General features: G+C 39.3%; 1 protein-coding gene across 50 annotated transcripts in view; it reads right to left on the minus strand.

Annotated features, from left to right (window-relative positions):
• Positions 1-15,368, minus strand: part of CYLD (CYLD lysine 63 deubiquitinase) — a 67,566-nt gene that overhangs the window by 26,458 nt on the left and 25,740 nt on the right. The window lies entirely within an intron of this gene.

Consider the following 15,368-nt stretch of genomic DNA (forward strand, 5'->3'; position numbering starts at 1 on the left):
AGCAGAGACTACTCTGCCGACAAAGGCCCGTCCAGACAAAGCTATGGTTTTTTCAGTAGTCATGTATGGATGTGCGAGTTGGACTGTAAAGAAAGCTGAGCACCGAAGAATTGATGCTTTTCAACTGTGGTGTTGGAGAAGACTCTTGAGAGTCTCTTGGACTGCAAGGAGATCCAACCAGTCCATCCTAAAGGAAATCAGCCCTGAATATTCATTGAAAGAACTGATGCTGAAGCTGAAACTCCAATACTTTGGCCACCTGATGCGAAGAACTGACTCATTGGAAAAGACCCTGATGCTGGGAAACACTGAAGGCAGGAGGAGAAGGGGTAACAGAGAATCAGATGGTGGATGGCATTACTGACTCGATGACATGAATCTGAGCAAGCTCTGGGAGTTGGTGATGGACAGGGAAGCCTGGCGTGCTGCAGTCCATGGGGTTGTAAAGAGTCAGACACAACTGAGCAACTGAACAGATAGAAAGTAGAAAGATCATACCAAAAACAAATTATTGCTATTATTTCAAAATGTAATCTCTGCAAAATAATACACTCTCAAGTACAGTGCTTTAACTTCTTGAAAATTTAACCACTTTTAATCAGTTTTATTTCATATGTCAAGAAAATTTAATACTGAGTTTTTTGCAGGATTTCCCAGATTGGTATCCCCAGAACAGCCCTGTGTGTGGGGAAGTGTCCCACATTCAACTATCTCTAGAAGATGTTGAAATAGACTTATTTACTGCATCACCCCAGAACCTTTAATATGCTAATATGCAGGGTGATCTCTCAAAGAGAGATACAGTAAACTTACTGGATAACACCTTTTGTATCACTCTACTTAGCATCCCAGATCAATATATTTCATGGAACACAGATTGGAAAAAGTCTGGTTAGGTATATATATCAGTTTTAAAAACATATATATGTTAATATAGTACATACACATAAAGAGAAAGAACAGAGATAACTATATACAAATGAATAATGCAGAAAGCCAGAGATAAATAGCAAAAATATTACTGAAGAAAACACTTAAAACATTTTTGAAATATAAGTGCAATAATTCTGGCATACTTGTTGATACAAAGACTACTTTAAATCTTAAGGTCAGTGATTTTCATAAGATATTCACAGACAATGATCAAGCAAATGTAGAAAGTCAGGCTGGAAAGCGTTTTCATGGAAAGTTCAATGTATCCGTGGAGGCCAACATGACACTCAGGAGTCCTACCCGATAAAGCTATGAATCAGCAAAAGCAATGTAACCCAGAGTGGATTTTTGAGAAATGAAAGTAGAAAATAAGAAAAGCTTTACATTATATGCACAAGGAAAGGGTCTTTTTCTTTTTGTAAGAAAAAAGGAAATAATACTGAATTAATTATATATAAATGATGCTTTGTAACTTTTTTCCACAGTTGGAGAGGAAGAAGACTGCATTATTAAACTATATCTTAACTGTCTCATAATGTGATCAAATGGAATATTATTTTAATTCAAAAATTAAACTGAATAACCATGTGTTTAACCAAGTGATATAGTAAAAGAAAGGCTACTTACTAATATTTTTATTATGGTGCCATTCAAATATCTTCAAATACCACATATGAGAGCTACTGTGAAAAGTAAAATTTCTTAGTCATTCGCAGAAGTTTCCAAACTACAACATACACACTGACTACAGAAAACTAATTCCAATATTAATAGTTTAGTTCGGTCACTCAGTCGTGTCTGACTCTTTGCGACCCTGTGGACTGCAGCATGCCGGGCGTCCCTGTCCATCACCAACTCCCAGAGCTTGCTCACTCATGTCCATTGAGTTAGTAATGCCATCCAACCATCTCATCCTCTGTTGTCCTCTTCTCCTCCTGCCTTCAATCTTTGCCAGCATCAGGGTCTTTTCCAACGAGTCAGTTCTTTGCATCAGGTGGCTAAAGAATTGGAGTTTCACCTTCAGCATCAGTCCTTCCAATGAATATTCAGGACTGCTTTCCTTTAGGATGGACTGGTTGGATCTCCTTGCAGTCCAAGGGACTCTCAAGAGTCTTCTCCAACACCACAGTTGAAAAGCATCAATTCTTTAGCACTCAGCCTTCTTTATGGTCCAACTCTCACATTCATACATGACTACTGGGAAAACCATAGCTTTGACTAGATGGACCTTTGTCGGCTAAGTAATGTCTCTTCTTTTTAATATGCTGTCTAGGTTAGTCATAGTTTTTCTTCCAAGGGACATCCAAGCATCTTTTGATTTCATGGCTGCAGTCACCATCTGCAGTGATTTTGGAGCCCAAGAAAATAAAGTCTGCCACTGTTTCATTGTTTCCCCATCTATTTGCCATGAAGTGATGGGACCGGATGCCATGATCTTAGTTTTCTGAATGTTGAGCCTTAAGCCAACTTTTTCACTCTCTTCTTTCACTTTCATCAAGAGCCTCTTTAGTTCTTCTTCGCTTTCTACCATAAGGGTAGTATCATCTGCATATCTGAGGTTATTGGTATATCTCCTGGCAATCTTGATTCCAGCTTGTGCTTCAACCAGCCCAGCATTCTGCATGATGTTCTCTGCAAATAAGTTAAATAAGCAAGGTGATAATATACAGCCTTAACGAACTCCTTTCCCAATTTGGACCCAGTCTGTTGTTCCATGTTCGGTTCTAACTATTGCTTCTTGAACTGCACACAGATTTCTCAGGAGGTAGGTAAGGTGGTCTGGCATTTCCATCTCTTTAAGAATTTTCCACAGTTTGTTGTGATCCACACAGTCAAAGGCTTTGGCATAGTCAGTAAAGAAAAAGGAGATGTTTTTCTGGAACTCTCTCGCTTTTTCGATGATCCAGTAGATGTTGGCAATTTGATCTCTGGTTCCTCTGCCTTTTCTAAATCCAGCTTGAACATCTGCAAGTTTATGGTTCACGTACTGTTGAAGTTTGGCTTGGAAAATTTTCAGCATTACTTTGCTACCGTGTGAGATGAGTGCAACTGCATGGTGGTTTGAACATTCTTTGGCATTGCCTTTCTTTGAGATTGGAATGAAAACTGACCTTTTCCAGTCCTGTGGCCACTGCTGAATTTTCCAAATTTGTTGGTATATTGAGTGCAGCACTTTCACAGCATCATCTTTTAGGATTTGAAAGAGCTCAGCTGGAATTCCATCACCTCCACTAACTTTGTTCGTAGGGATGCTTCCTAAGGCCCATCTGACTTCATATTCCAGGATATCTGGCTCTAGGTGAGTGATCACACCATTGTGGTTATCTGGGTCATGAAGATCTTTTTTGAATAGTTCTTCTGTGTATTCTTGACACCTCTTCTTAATATCTTCTGTTTCTGTTAGATTCATACTGTTTCTGTCCTTTATTGTGCCCATCTTTGCATGAAATGTTCCTTTGGTATCTCTAATTTTCTTGAAGAGATCTCTAGTCTTTCCTATTCTATTGTTTTCCTCTATTTCTTTGCATTGATCACTGAGGAAGGTTTTCTTATCTCTCCTTACTATTTTTTGGAACTCTGCATTCAAATGGGTATATCTTTCCTTTTCTCCTTTGCCTTTAGCTTCTCTTCTTTTCTCAGATATATATAAAGATACACTCATATTAACTGTAATTATTAAATAACTACATGCAAATTCATTTTAAAAAGATATTCACATGTATACCATAATCTATCTAATCTATATACAGTTAGCAGTGATTATAACAAAGACAGAAAATGGTCTTAACTAAGGCCACCTGGCAGTACCGAAGGGCCAAATGGAAGAGCCACTGTGACAACTTTGCTGGTGATGCTAGGGGAGGGCTCCAAAGATTAGGAATATGCAGGGCACTGGAATTGGAAACAGTGGTTATCTTCTGCCAAAGACTTTGTCTGGGGGGAGGGAGGAGTTCAAATATCAATTTTGAGGAATAGGACAATCCTACAGAATTCTATGCAGATAAACGGTACGTGCCATATTTAACAACTGACCTCCAGCAATTACGTATCAACTAACATCATGCAAAATGCTAGGCTAGATGATGCATAAGGTAGAATGAAGATTGCCAGAAGTATCAATAACCTCAGATATGCAGATGACACCACCCTTATGGCAGAAAGCGAAGAGGAACTAAAGAGGCTCTCGATGAAGGTAAAAGAGGAGAGTGAAAAAGTTGGCTTAAAACTCAACATTCAAAAAGCTAAGATCATGGCATCCAGTCCCATCACTTCATGACAAACAGATGGGGAAACAATGGAAACAGTGACAGACTTTATTTTCCTGGGCTCCAAAATCACTGCATATGTTGACTGAAGCCATGAAACTAAAAGATGCTTGCTCCTTGGAAGAAAAGCTATGACAAACCTAGACAGCATATTAAAAAGCAGAGACATCACTTTGCCAACAAAGGTCCATATGGTCAAAGCTATAGGTTCTTCTAGTAGTCTTGTATGGATGTGAGAGTTGGACCATAAAGAAGGCTGAGTGCTAAAGAATTGATGCCTTCGTACTGTGGTTTTGGAGAGGACTCTTGAGAGTCTTTTGGACAGCAAGTAAATCAAACCAGTGAATCCTAAAGGAAATCAACCCTGAATATTCACTGGAAGGTCTGATGCTGAAGCTGAAGCTCCAATACTTTGGCTACCTGATGTGAGGAGCTGACTCACTTAAAAAGACTCTTATGCTGGAAAAGAGTGAAGACCAGAGGAGAAGGGGGCAACAAGAGGATGAGATGGTTGGATGGCAACACCAACTCAGTGGACGTGAGTTTGAGCAAACTCTGAAGGATAGTAAAAGACAGGGAAGCCTGGCATGGTGCAGTCCACGGGGTCACAAAGAGTCGGACACAACTGAGCAAATGAACAACAAACGACAAATTCTGATTTCTTTGTCACATTTATATTCATGATCCAAAATAAAAGCCATTTACCTCAAATAAATTTTCACAGATTATCATCTCAGGAAAAGATAAGTATGAAAAGGTAAATAAAGTGAGGCATACATTTGGCAGGCAATTTGCAAGATTAATATAATCTTGATTATAAGAGATTAAGAGATAGAATGCTATGTTCACCAAATGGCATGTATAAAATGTTCATAGGAGCCTTATTCATAATAACCTAAAACTGGAACAGTGCATTCTACAGAAAAATAGATAAACTAGTCTGTTCACACAATGGAACATTACACAGCAATAAAAAAAGAATACACAACAACACGGACATTGTGTTGAGAAAAGAAATGAAGCCAAAAGTATCCATTTTATATATGTGTATGTGTGTGTGTGTGTGTGTGGTGTGTATGCATGTATACACACATACACACAGCAGGAGTATATTCAGAATGATAAAATTAGTAGCCTGCCTGTCACTCTTGTTGATTTATCAGAAAAAGAAAAATCCCTTGGGGGAAACTTGGGTTGAAAATCATAACAATCAACTAACCAATAACAACCAAAGCACAAGAAATGTCTGCGAAGTTGAATGACCCACTAAATTGAGAAAAACTGCTTAACTGATGTACTGCTCAACACTAGCAGCCACAAGAGCATAATTTAAACCCAAATGAGAATTTAATATAGACAGAAAAGTCTACTGAAGAAAATGTAAGCTTACTTGGGTAGAATGAAGAATTATAAAACCCAATTAACAAACATATTAATACCATACACAGCAACTACACAAAAAACTTCCTTAAGGTGAGATTACTGATCAAAATAAATATTTTCCTTATATTTTAGATAATTTTTTACAAAAAACTGTTCTTGAAATCCTGGAAGGTCCGTAAGATAACATCAGAGTTGCGTGCTATGATCTAGTGCTTCAAAATAACCTTTCAGGCTCTAATTGTCTCATATGAGAGGAGTCCTGCCTGTGTAGACAATATTCAGGATGATTCAGACTGACAATCTCTACGAAAGGCCACTTAGCAATCTATCAAATGTAAAGTACATATACCCTCGGATCCAGGCAAGTTTACTTCCAGGAAGTTATCTTTTTTAAAGATTTTATGAATATTTTTATGTAAACCTAAATATAACATATCCCATTTAAATACTCAGATAAGCATATTGGCAGCACACGAGAAAAATCTACAGATGATATGATACTGAGAGACAAAACACAAAAGGACAGAATTAGTACCCTAAATGATCTGAAAATGTTGGAAGACTGGATAGCTCTAACGACATGAAGTCAAATAGGGACAAATGTAAAGTCCTGCCGTCTGTCCCCCAAATTAAACAAATAATAGAATCAGAAGCAGAAGTAAATGTGAACAAAACTGGGGGTTTAAGTCAAGCATAAGTTCAGGAATCATTAATTCATTTGTTTCTAGTATGTTCATTCAGTTAAGAAATACTACCAACTCCAGGCAAGGAAGGCATGGTATGCTGCTGCTGCTGCTGCTGCTAAGTCGCTTCAGTCGTGTCCAACTCTGTGCGACCCCATAGACGGCAGCCCACCAGGCTCCGCCATCCCTGGGATTCTCCAGGCAAGAATACTGGAGTGGGTTGCCATTTCCCTCTCCAGTGCATGAATGGGAAAAGTGAAAGTGAAGTCATGGTATGCCTGAAAATATACCAGGTATGGTATCTCTGAAAATATAATTCAAACTATGACAGGGCTGTCCCCAAATCTTTTCTGCATAAGTCCTGTTCTATTGCAATGATTAATCCACATACAGATGATGGTATTTTTTTTCACCTCTAGGTGTCCAAGTGTGAGGGTATCTTCAATTTAGGCTGGAGAACAGAAGATGTAGGTGTCAAAGACATTCATCTTTGAATATCTGAGGGCTGTTATAAGGAAAGGGAGTTGGGTTTGTCCTAACTTCATCCCCAGTTAGAACTAGAATTCACAAGGGAAATTGTAGGAAGACAGATATAGCATGTATCATTCAAGGAGTGACTTTTTCACACTCAGATCTGTCTAAAATGAAAAACTCTAATTCCTTCCAGGACAAAGTGACTCTTCTATCAAATGAACACATAACTCCCTAAGATGATATGGATGATGAGTTATCTATAAGATAACTATAGATATAGATCAACTATAGTGGATACATGCAAACTGATACATATATGTGACATACATATGACATTATTCACTGAAGCACTATTTATATAAGCAAAAGACTGAAAACAGCATTAATGCCCATCAGGAGAGGACTGGTTAAAAAATTATGATTAAAAAATGAAATACAATGCAATAATTTAAGCAAATTATTAAGCATGCAAGTGATGTACTAATATGAAATAATCCCTAAATTCTAATGTTAGCTTTTTTTTTAAGGTGCAATTTACTCCTCTGGAAAGATAAGTAGATGGACTTTTTTCTATTTCTCCTGATAAGTACAACTAAAAAACTCTGGATGTAACATATAAAGCAAAACTGAGAAGTTTCTGAAAGGCAAAGAAGAGAAGGCAGATCAGCTAGGCAGCACAGGACCTAAGAAATGACACAAGATTTCCCTGGGTTTTCTTATTGCCTCATACAACTCAGACTTAGAGCTGAAGAAGCTAGCAACCTGGAAACGCCAACAGGCACAGACAAAAAAAACAAAAAAACAAAAAACCCAACAAAGATGTACTCCCACTAGTCAAAGAATGAGAAAAGACAAATCCTAGTAAGACAGAAACTTATAGACAATAATCACTGCACTGCAGCCAAATAAATACAGTGGCCCCATCCACTCCAACAAAGGCCAAGTGGGGAATCTGGACTTCTGCCTCTGCTTGACTATAATAAAGAGACACGTGTACCCTGAATTAGCAAAAACAAAGATTAAATATGATCTAGGCACTCAGAATATAATACCCAACTGTCCAAGTTTCAAATAAAAATCATTCACTCGACCAAGAACCAGGAAGATGCCAAGAAAAATTTGAAAAGAGAGTCAATAAAAGCCAACACTGAGATGACAGATGATCATCTGACAAAGATCTGTAAAGCAATCATGATAAAAATGCTTCAATAAGAAATTACAAACACACTTGGGAAAAAAATGAAAAACAGAAACCTCTTTATATAAATGATAAAGAGAAAGGAATATTAGCATACCACTAAGCCAAGTCATCAAACCACAAAGGAAGAGAGCAAGAGAAGCAGAAGGGAACAGGAAAGAAGTTAAAAAAAAAAACAGCCAGAAACAGCAGACTTCACAGAAATCAAAATCTTTTGCTTTGTGAAAGACTCTACTAAGAGGATGAAGAGATAAGCTACAGATTGGGGAAAAATATACTTGCAAACCACATATCCAACAAAGAACTAGTATCTAGAATATACATAATCTCAAAATTGAACGGTGGAAAAGCAAAAATTCAATGAAAACATGGACAAGAGATGAAAACACAATTCACTAAAGATACATAGATGGCAACTGATACAGGAAAGTAGATAATCAACAATCATAAGCCACCAGGGAAATTCAATTAAAACCACAGTGAGATATGATTACACACATCTCAGAATTGCTAAAATAAAAAATAGTGACAACACCAAATGCTCATGAAAAACTGGATCACTCATAGATTGTTGGATGTGAAATGGTACAGTCATGCTGAAAAAAAAAAACAAAACATGCAAATACCACATGGCCAGTAGTTGCACACCTGGACATCATACAAGAGAAATGAAGACTTTATGTTTACTTGTGTTCCCTCTACACAAATATTTATAAGCATTATTTATAACTGCTAAAAACTGGAAACAAATCAGATGTTCTTCAATAGGTAAATTGTTAAACAAACAGTGGTATAGCCATAACAGAATATAACTCAGCAATAAAAAGGAGTAAGTCAGTGATACACGCAACATGGCTGAATCTCTAGAAAATTATGCTGAGTGAAAAAAGACAGTCTCACAAGGTTAATACTGTACAATTCTATTCATATAATATTCTTGGAATTGACAAAACTGTAGAACTGAAGAACAAATTAGCAGATGCCAGAATTAAGGAGAGGGTAGAGACAAGAGAGGCAGAGTGACAATAAAAAAGCAACATAAAGGATCCTTGTGGTAATGGAAATGTTCTGTATCTTGACCATATCCATGTCAACACCCTGGTTGTGATCTCTAATTCTATAAAATGTTACCTCTGGGGAAAACTATGTAAGGGATACACAAGATCCCTCTGTATTATGTCTTAAAATTGCATGCAAATCTGTAATAACCTGAAATGCAAATCTATAATAATCTGAAATATTTTCAAATCATATATCTAACAAAGGGTTTATATTCTGATTTATAAGAATTTTCAAAACCCCAAAATAAATAAATAAGAAATTGGTCAAAGATTTGCACAGATATTCTACCAAGGAAGATAAACAAATGACAAATAAGCACATGAAAAGAAGTTCAACATCACTGGTCATCAGGAAAGTGGAAATTAAAGCTACAGTTAGTGCCACTACATGCATATTAGAATAGCTAAAATTTGTCAGACTGGCCATACCAAGGGCTGGCAAGGACATGCCAAAGCTGGAATTCTCATACACTTCTGCTAGGCATATAAAATAGTACAATCACTTTGGAAAGAAGGCTTGGCAGGTTGCTGTTGTTTTGTTTTATTTTTAAAGTTAAACAATCACCTAGGATAGTACCAGCCATTCCACATCTGGATATTGACCCAAGAGAAATGAATGCCTATGTCCATACAAAGACTTACATGTGAATTTTCATAGCAGCATTATTTACAATATCCACAAACTGTAAACAAGCCAAATACCCGTCAACAAGTGAATGAAGAAACAAATTGGTATATCCTTATGCTATTAGGGAAAATATATCATCTTTTCCTTTGCTCTCACTCTCACAACAATTTTGACACTTTTGGCCAAAAAGTGTGTGAGGAGTTTTGTGTGAGGAGTTTTCCCACACTAAGCTGTGACACCAGCGGGGTGTCCTACAATTCAATTTGGTTCTGACACGATCCACCTGGTGCTCACTCAGTTGTGTCCGACTCTTTGCGACCCTATGAACTGTAGCCAGCCAGGCTCCCCGGTCCACAGGGATCCTCCAGGCAAGAATACTGGAGTGGGTTGCCATGCCCTCCGCCAGTGTATCTACCCAACCAAGGATCGACCCAGGTCTCCCACACTGCAGGCAGATTCTTTACATTAGTGGCAAACCCCACAAGTTAAGGACTCAATCCCAGAAGACTGCCCCCAATTTAGACACAAATTGCAAGTAACAGGTTGTCCCCAGTAATACTGACCCACCAGCTATAAATCAGGGTTCCCATAACCCCTTCCTTGAGTTCAACAATTTTCTAGAAGGGGTCACAGAACTCAGGAAAATACATTCACCAGTTTATTTAAAAGAATCTAATGAATGATATGGCTTCCCAGGTAGCTCAGCTGGTAAAGAATTCACCTGCAATGCAGGAGACCCTGGTTTGATTCCTGAGTTGGGAAGATCCCCTGGAGAAAGGATAGGCTATCCACTCCAGTAATCTTGGGATTCCCTGGTGGCTTAGTCAATAAAGAATCCACCTACAATGTGGGAGACCTGGGTTTGATCCCTGGGTTGGGAAACACATTCATCAGTTTACTATAAAGGGTATAATAAATGATATAGGTGAAGAGCCAGGTGAAGATACACACAGACAAAAAATAGGGAAGAGGCAGAAAGCTTCCATGCCCTCTTTGGGCATGCCACCCTCCCAGACCTCTATGGGTTCAGTAACCTGCAAGCTCTCAAAACCCCATACTATGGGGATGCTTGTAGAGACTTCATCAGATAGGCATGCTTGATTATTTACTCAGTTTCCAGCTCATCTCCCCTCTCCAGAGGATGGGATTCCAGCTGAAAGTTCTAAATACAGCTTCATGTCTGCAGTGACCAGTCCCCCATCTAGAAGCCCACCAAAAATCACTTCATAAGAACCAAAGACACTTCTATCACCCTGGAAATTCCAAAGGATTTTAGAAGCTCTGTGTCAGACACTCCTACCATTCAGGAAATTACAGGAGCTTTAGGAGCCCTGTGTAAGGAACCTGGGTCAAAGACCAAACATTAGCAAGAATCAGGGGCACAGAAAGATGTGTATATACTATTTTACATCATAGAATGGAATACTTCTCAGCAACAAGAAAGACATATGGATGAGTCAATAAATAATTGCACTGAATGAAATAAGCCAAACCCCCCCAAAAAAAGAGAGTACATCCTGAATTCTCCATCTACATAAAATTCTAGGAAATGTGACAAATGCATACTGACAGAAAACAGATCCAATGATTACATGGATTTTGGAGGAGGGAACAGGCAGAGGTGGAAGGAAGCAAAGGGGCACCTTGGGGTGATGGACATGCTCACTATCTTGATTGTGGTAAAGGTCTCACAGGTCTAGACATAGAGAAAAACATATCAAACTATATACTTAAAATATGTGCATTTCAGTAAATGTCAATTAAAACTCATTAAAATTGTTAAGATAATAAAAACAAGGTACCCAAAAATGCATAAAATATGCAAATACTGAACAACAAAGAAACAAATTAACCAAGAAAAATACAGAAGAAAAATAGGTAGTAGGGGGGCAATGTTAAGAGGAAGAAGTTTCATATACCCTTTGAAACTGCTGTGCAAATGTGAATGTACTACATAATCTAAAAAATAAAATTAGCCTTACGTTCCCAACCCCCAAAACTAAAAAAGACAACACAGAATGGACTAGTAAAAGCATAAATTTAGGGGAGGCACTAATTGATATTGATTGGCACTAACTGACTGATACACTTAGAACCGGACATGGAAAAACAGACTGCTTCCAAATTGGGAAAGGAGTACATCAAGGCTGTATACTGTCACCCTGCTTATTTAACTTATATGCAGAGTACATCATGCGAAATGCCGGGCTGGATGAAGCACAAGCTGGAATCAAGACTGTCAAGGGAAATATCAATAACCTCAGATATGCAGATGACACCACCGTTATGGCAGAAGGCAAAGAACTTAAGAGCCTCTTGATGAAAGTGAAAGAGGAGAGTGAAAAAGCTGGCTTAAAACTCAACATTCAAAAAACTACGATCATGGCAACCAGTCCCATCATTTCATGGCAAATAGATGGGGAAACAATGGAAACAGTGACAGACTTCATTTTGGGGAGCTCCAAAATCACTGCAGATGGTGACTTCAGCCACGAAATTAAAAGACGCTTGCTCGTTGGAAGAAAAGTTATGATCAACCTAGCCAGCATATTAAAAAGCAGTCATTACTTTGCCAACAAAGGTCCATCTAGTCAAAACTATGGTTTTTCCAGTAGTCATGTATGGATGTGAGAGTTGGACCATAAGTAAAGCTGAGCGCCGAAGAAATTGATGCTTTTGAACTGTGGTGTTGGAAGACTCTTGAGAGTCCCTTGGACTGCAAGGAGATCCAACCAGGCCATCCTAAAGGAAATCAGTCCTGAATAGTCACTGGAAGGACAGATGTGGAAGCTGAAGCTCTAATACTTTGGCCACCTGATATGAAGAACTGACTCACTGGAAAAGACCCTGATGCTGGGAAAGACTGAAGGCAGGAGGAGAAGGGGATAACAGAGGATGAAATGGATGGCAGCACCAACTCGATGGACATGAGTTTGAGCAAAGTCTGGGAGTTGGTGATGGACAGGGAGGCCTGGCGTGCTGCAGTCCATGGGGTCGCAAAGAGTCAGACATGACTGAGCAACTGGATTGAACTGAACTAACTGATATGCTTCATCACAACAGATTTAAGAACCTGAATATAACATCAAATTAGATTATGTTCAGTTCAGTTCAGTTCAGTCGCTCAGTCGTGTCCGACTCTCTGCGACCCCATGAATTGCAGCACGCCAGGCCTCTCTGTCCATCACCAACTCCCGGAGTCTACCCAAACCCATGTTCATCAAGTCAGTGATGCCATCCAACCATCTCATCCTCTGTCGTCCCCTTCTCCTCCCGCCCCCAATCCTACCCAGCATTAGGGTCTTTTCCAATGAGTCAACCCTTCGCATGAGGTGACCAAAGTATTGGAGTTTCAGCTTCAACATCAGACCTTCCAATGAACACCCAGGATTGATCTCTTTTAGGATGGATTGATTGGATCTCCTTGCAGTCCAAGGGACTCTCAAGAGTCTTCTCCAACACCACAGTTCAAAAGCATCAATTCTGCGGCGCTCAGCTTTCTTCACCGTCCAACTCTCACATCCATACATGACCACTGGAAAAACCATAGCCTTGACTAGACGGACTTTTGTTGGCAAAGCAATGTCTCTGCTTTAAAATATGCTATCTAGGTTGGCCATAACCTTCCTTCCAAGGAGTAAGCGTCTTTTAATTTCATGGCTGCAGTCACCATCAGCAGTGATTCTGGAGCCCAAAAAAATAAAGTCTGACACTGTTTCCACTGTTTCCCCATCTATTTCCCATGGAGTGATGGGACCAGATGCCATGATCTTAGTTTTCTGAATGTTGAGCTTTAAGCCAACTTTTTCACTCTCCTCCTTCACCTTCATCAAGAGGCTCTTTAGTTCTTCTTCACTTTCTGCCATACCATCCGCATATCTGAGGTTATTGATATTTCTCCTGGCAATCTTGATTCCAGCTTGTGTTTCTTCCAGCCCAGCGTTTCTCATGATGTACTCTGCGTATCAGTTAAATAAGCAGGGTGACAATATACAGCCTTGACGTACTCCTTTTCCTATTTGGAACCAGTCTGTTGTTCTGTGTCCCGTGCTAACTGTTGCTTCCTGATCTGCATACAGGTTTCTCAAGAGACAGGTCAGATGGTCTGGTATTCCCAACTCTTTCAGAATTTTCCACAGTTTATTGTGATCCACACAGTCAAAGGCTTTGGCATAGTCAATAAAGCAGAAATAGATGTTTTTCTGGAACTCTCTCGCTTTTTCGATGATCCAGCAGATATTGGCAATTTGATCTCTGGTTCCTCTATCTTTTCCAAAACCAGCTTGAACATCTGGAAGTTCACAGTTCACGTATTGCTGAAGCCTGGCTTGGAGAATTTTGAGCATTACTTTACTAGCATGTGAGATGAGTGCAATTGTGTGGTAGTTTGAGCATTCTTTGGCATTGCATTTCTTTGGGATTGGAATGAAAACTGACATTTTCCAGTCCTGTGGCCACCGCTGAGTTTTCCAAATTTGCTGGCATATCGAGTGCAGCACTTTCACAGCATCACCTTTGAGGATTTGAAATAGCTCAACTGGAATTCCATCACCTCCACTAGCTTTGTTCGTAGTGATGCTTTCTAAGGCCCACTTGACTTCACATTCCAGGATGTCTGGCTCTAGGTGAGTGATCACACCATCGTGATTATCTGGGTCGTGAAGATCTTTTTTGTACAGTTCTTCTGTGTATTCTTGCCACCTCTTCTTAATATCTTCTGCTTCTGTTAGGTCCATACCATTTCTGTCCTTTATCGAGCCTATCTTTGCATGAAATGTTCCTTTGGTATCTCTAATTTTCTTGAAGAGATCTCTAGTCTTTCCCATTCTGTTGTTTTCCTCTATTTCTTTGCACTGATCGCTGAGGAAGGCTTTCTTATCTCTCCTTGCTATTCTTTGGAACTCTGCATTCAGATGGGAATATCTTTCCTTTTCTCCTTTGCTTTTCGCTTCTCTTCTCTTCCCAGCTATCTGTAAGGCCTCCTCAGACAGCCATTTTGCTTTTTTGCATTTCTTTTCCATGGGGATTTTCTTGATCCCTGTCTCCTGTACAATGTCACGAACCTCTGTCCATAGTTCATCAGGCACTCTGTCTATCAGGTCTAGTCCCTTAAATCTATTTGTCACTTCCACTGTATACTCATAAGGGATTTGATCTAGGTCATACCCGAATGGTCTAGTGGTTTTCCCTACTTTCTTCAATTTAAGTCTGAATTTGGCAATAAGCAGTTCATGATCTGAGCCACAGTCTGCTCCTGGTCTTGTTTTTGCTGACTGTATAGAGCTTCTCCATCTTTGGCTGCAAAGAATATAATCAATCTGATTTCGGTGTTGACCATCTGGTGATGTCCATGTGTAGAGTCTTCTCTTGTGTTGTTGGAATAGGGTGTTTGCTATTACCAGTGCGTTCTCGTGGCAAAACTCTATTAGCCTTTGCCCTGCTTCATTCTGTACTCCAAGGCCAAACTTGCCTGTTACGCCAGGTGTTTCTTGACTTCCTACTTTTGCATTCCAGCCCCCTATAATGAAAAGGACATCTTTTTTGGGTGTTAGTTCTAGAAGGTCTTGTAGGTCTTCATAGAACCGTTCAACTTCAGCTTCTTCGGCGTTACTGGTCGGGGCATAGACTTGGATTACCGTGATATTGAATGGTTTGCCTTGGAAACGAACAGAGATCATTCTGTTGTTTTTGAGATTGCATCCAAGTACTGCATTTTGGACTCTTTTGTTGACCATGATGGCT

This window comes from Giraffa tippelskirchi, chromosome 7, assembly GCF_054371585.1.
Source record: "Giraffa tippelskirchi isolate mGirTip1 chromosome 7, T2T-mGirTip1v1.2.pri, whole genome shotgun sequence".
Lineage (NCBI taxonomy): Eukaryota > Metazoa > Chordata > Mammalia > Artiodactyla > Giraffidae > Giraffa > Giraffa tippelskirchi.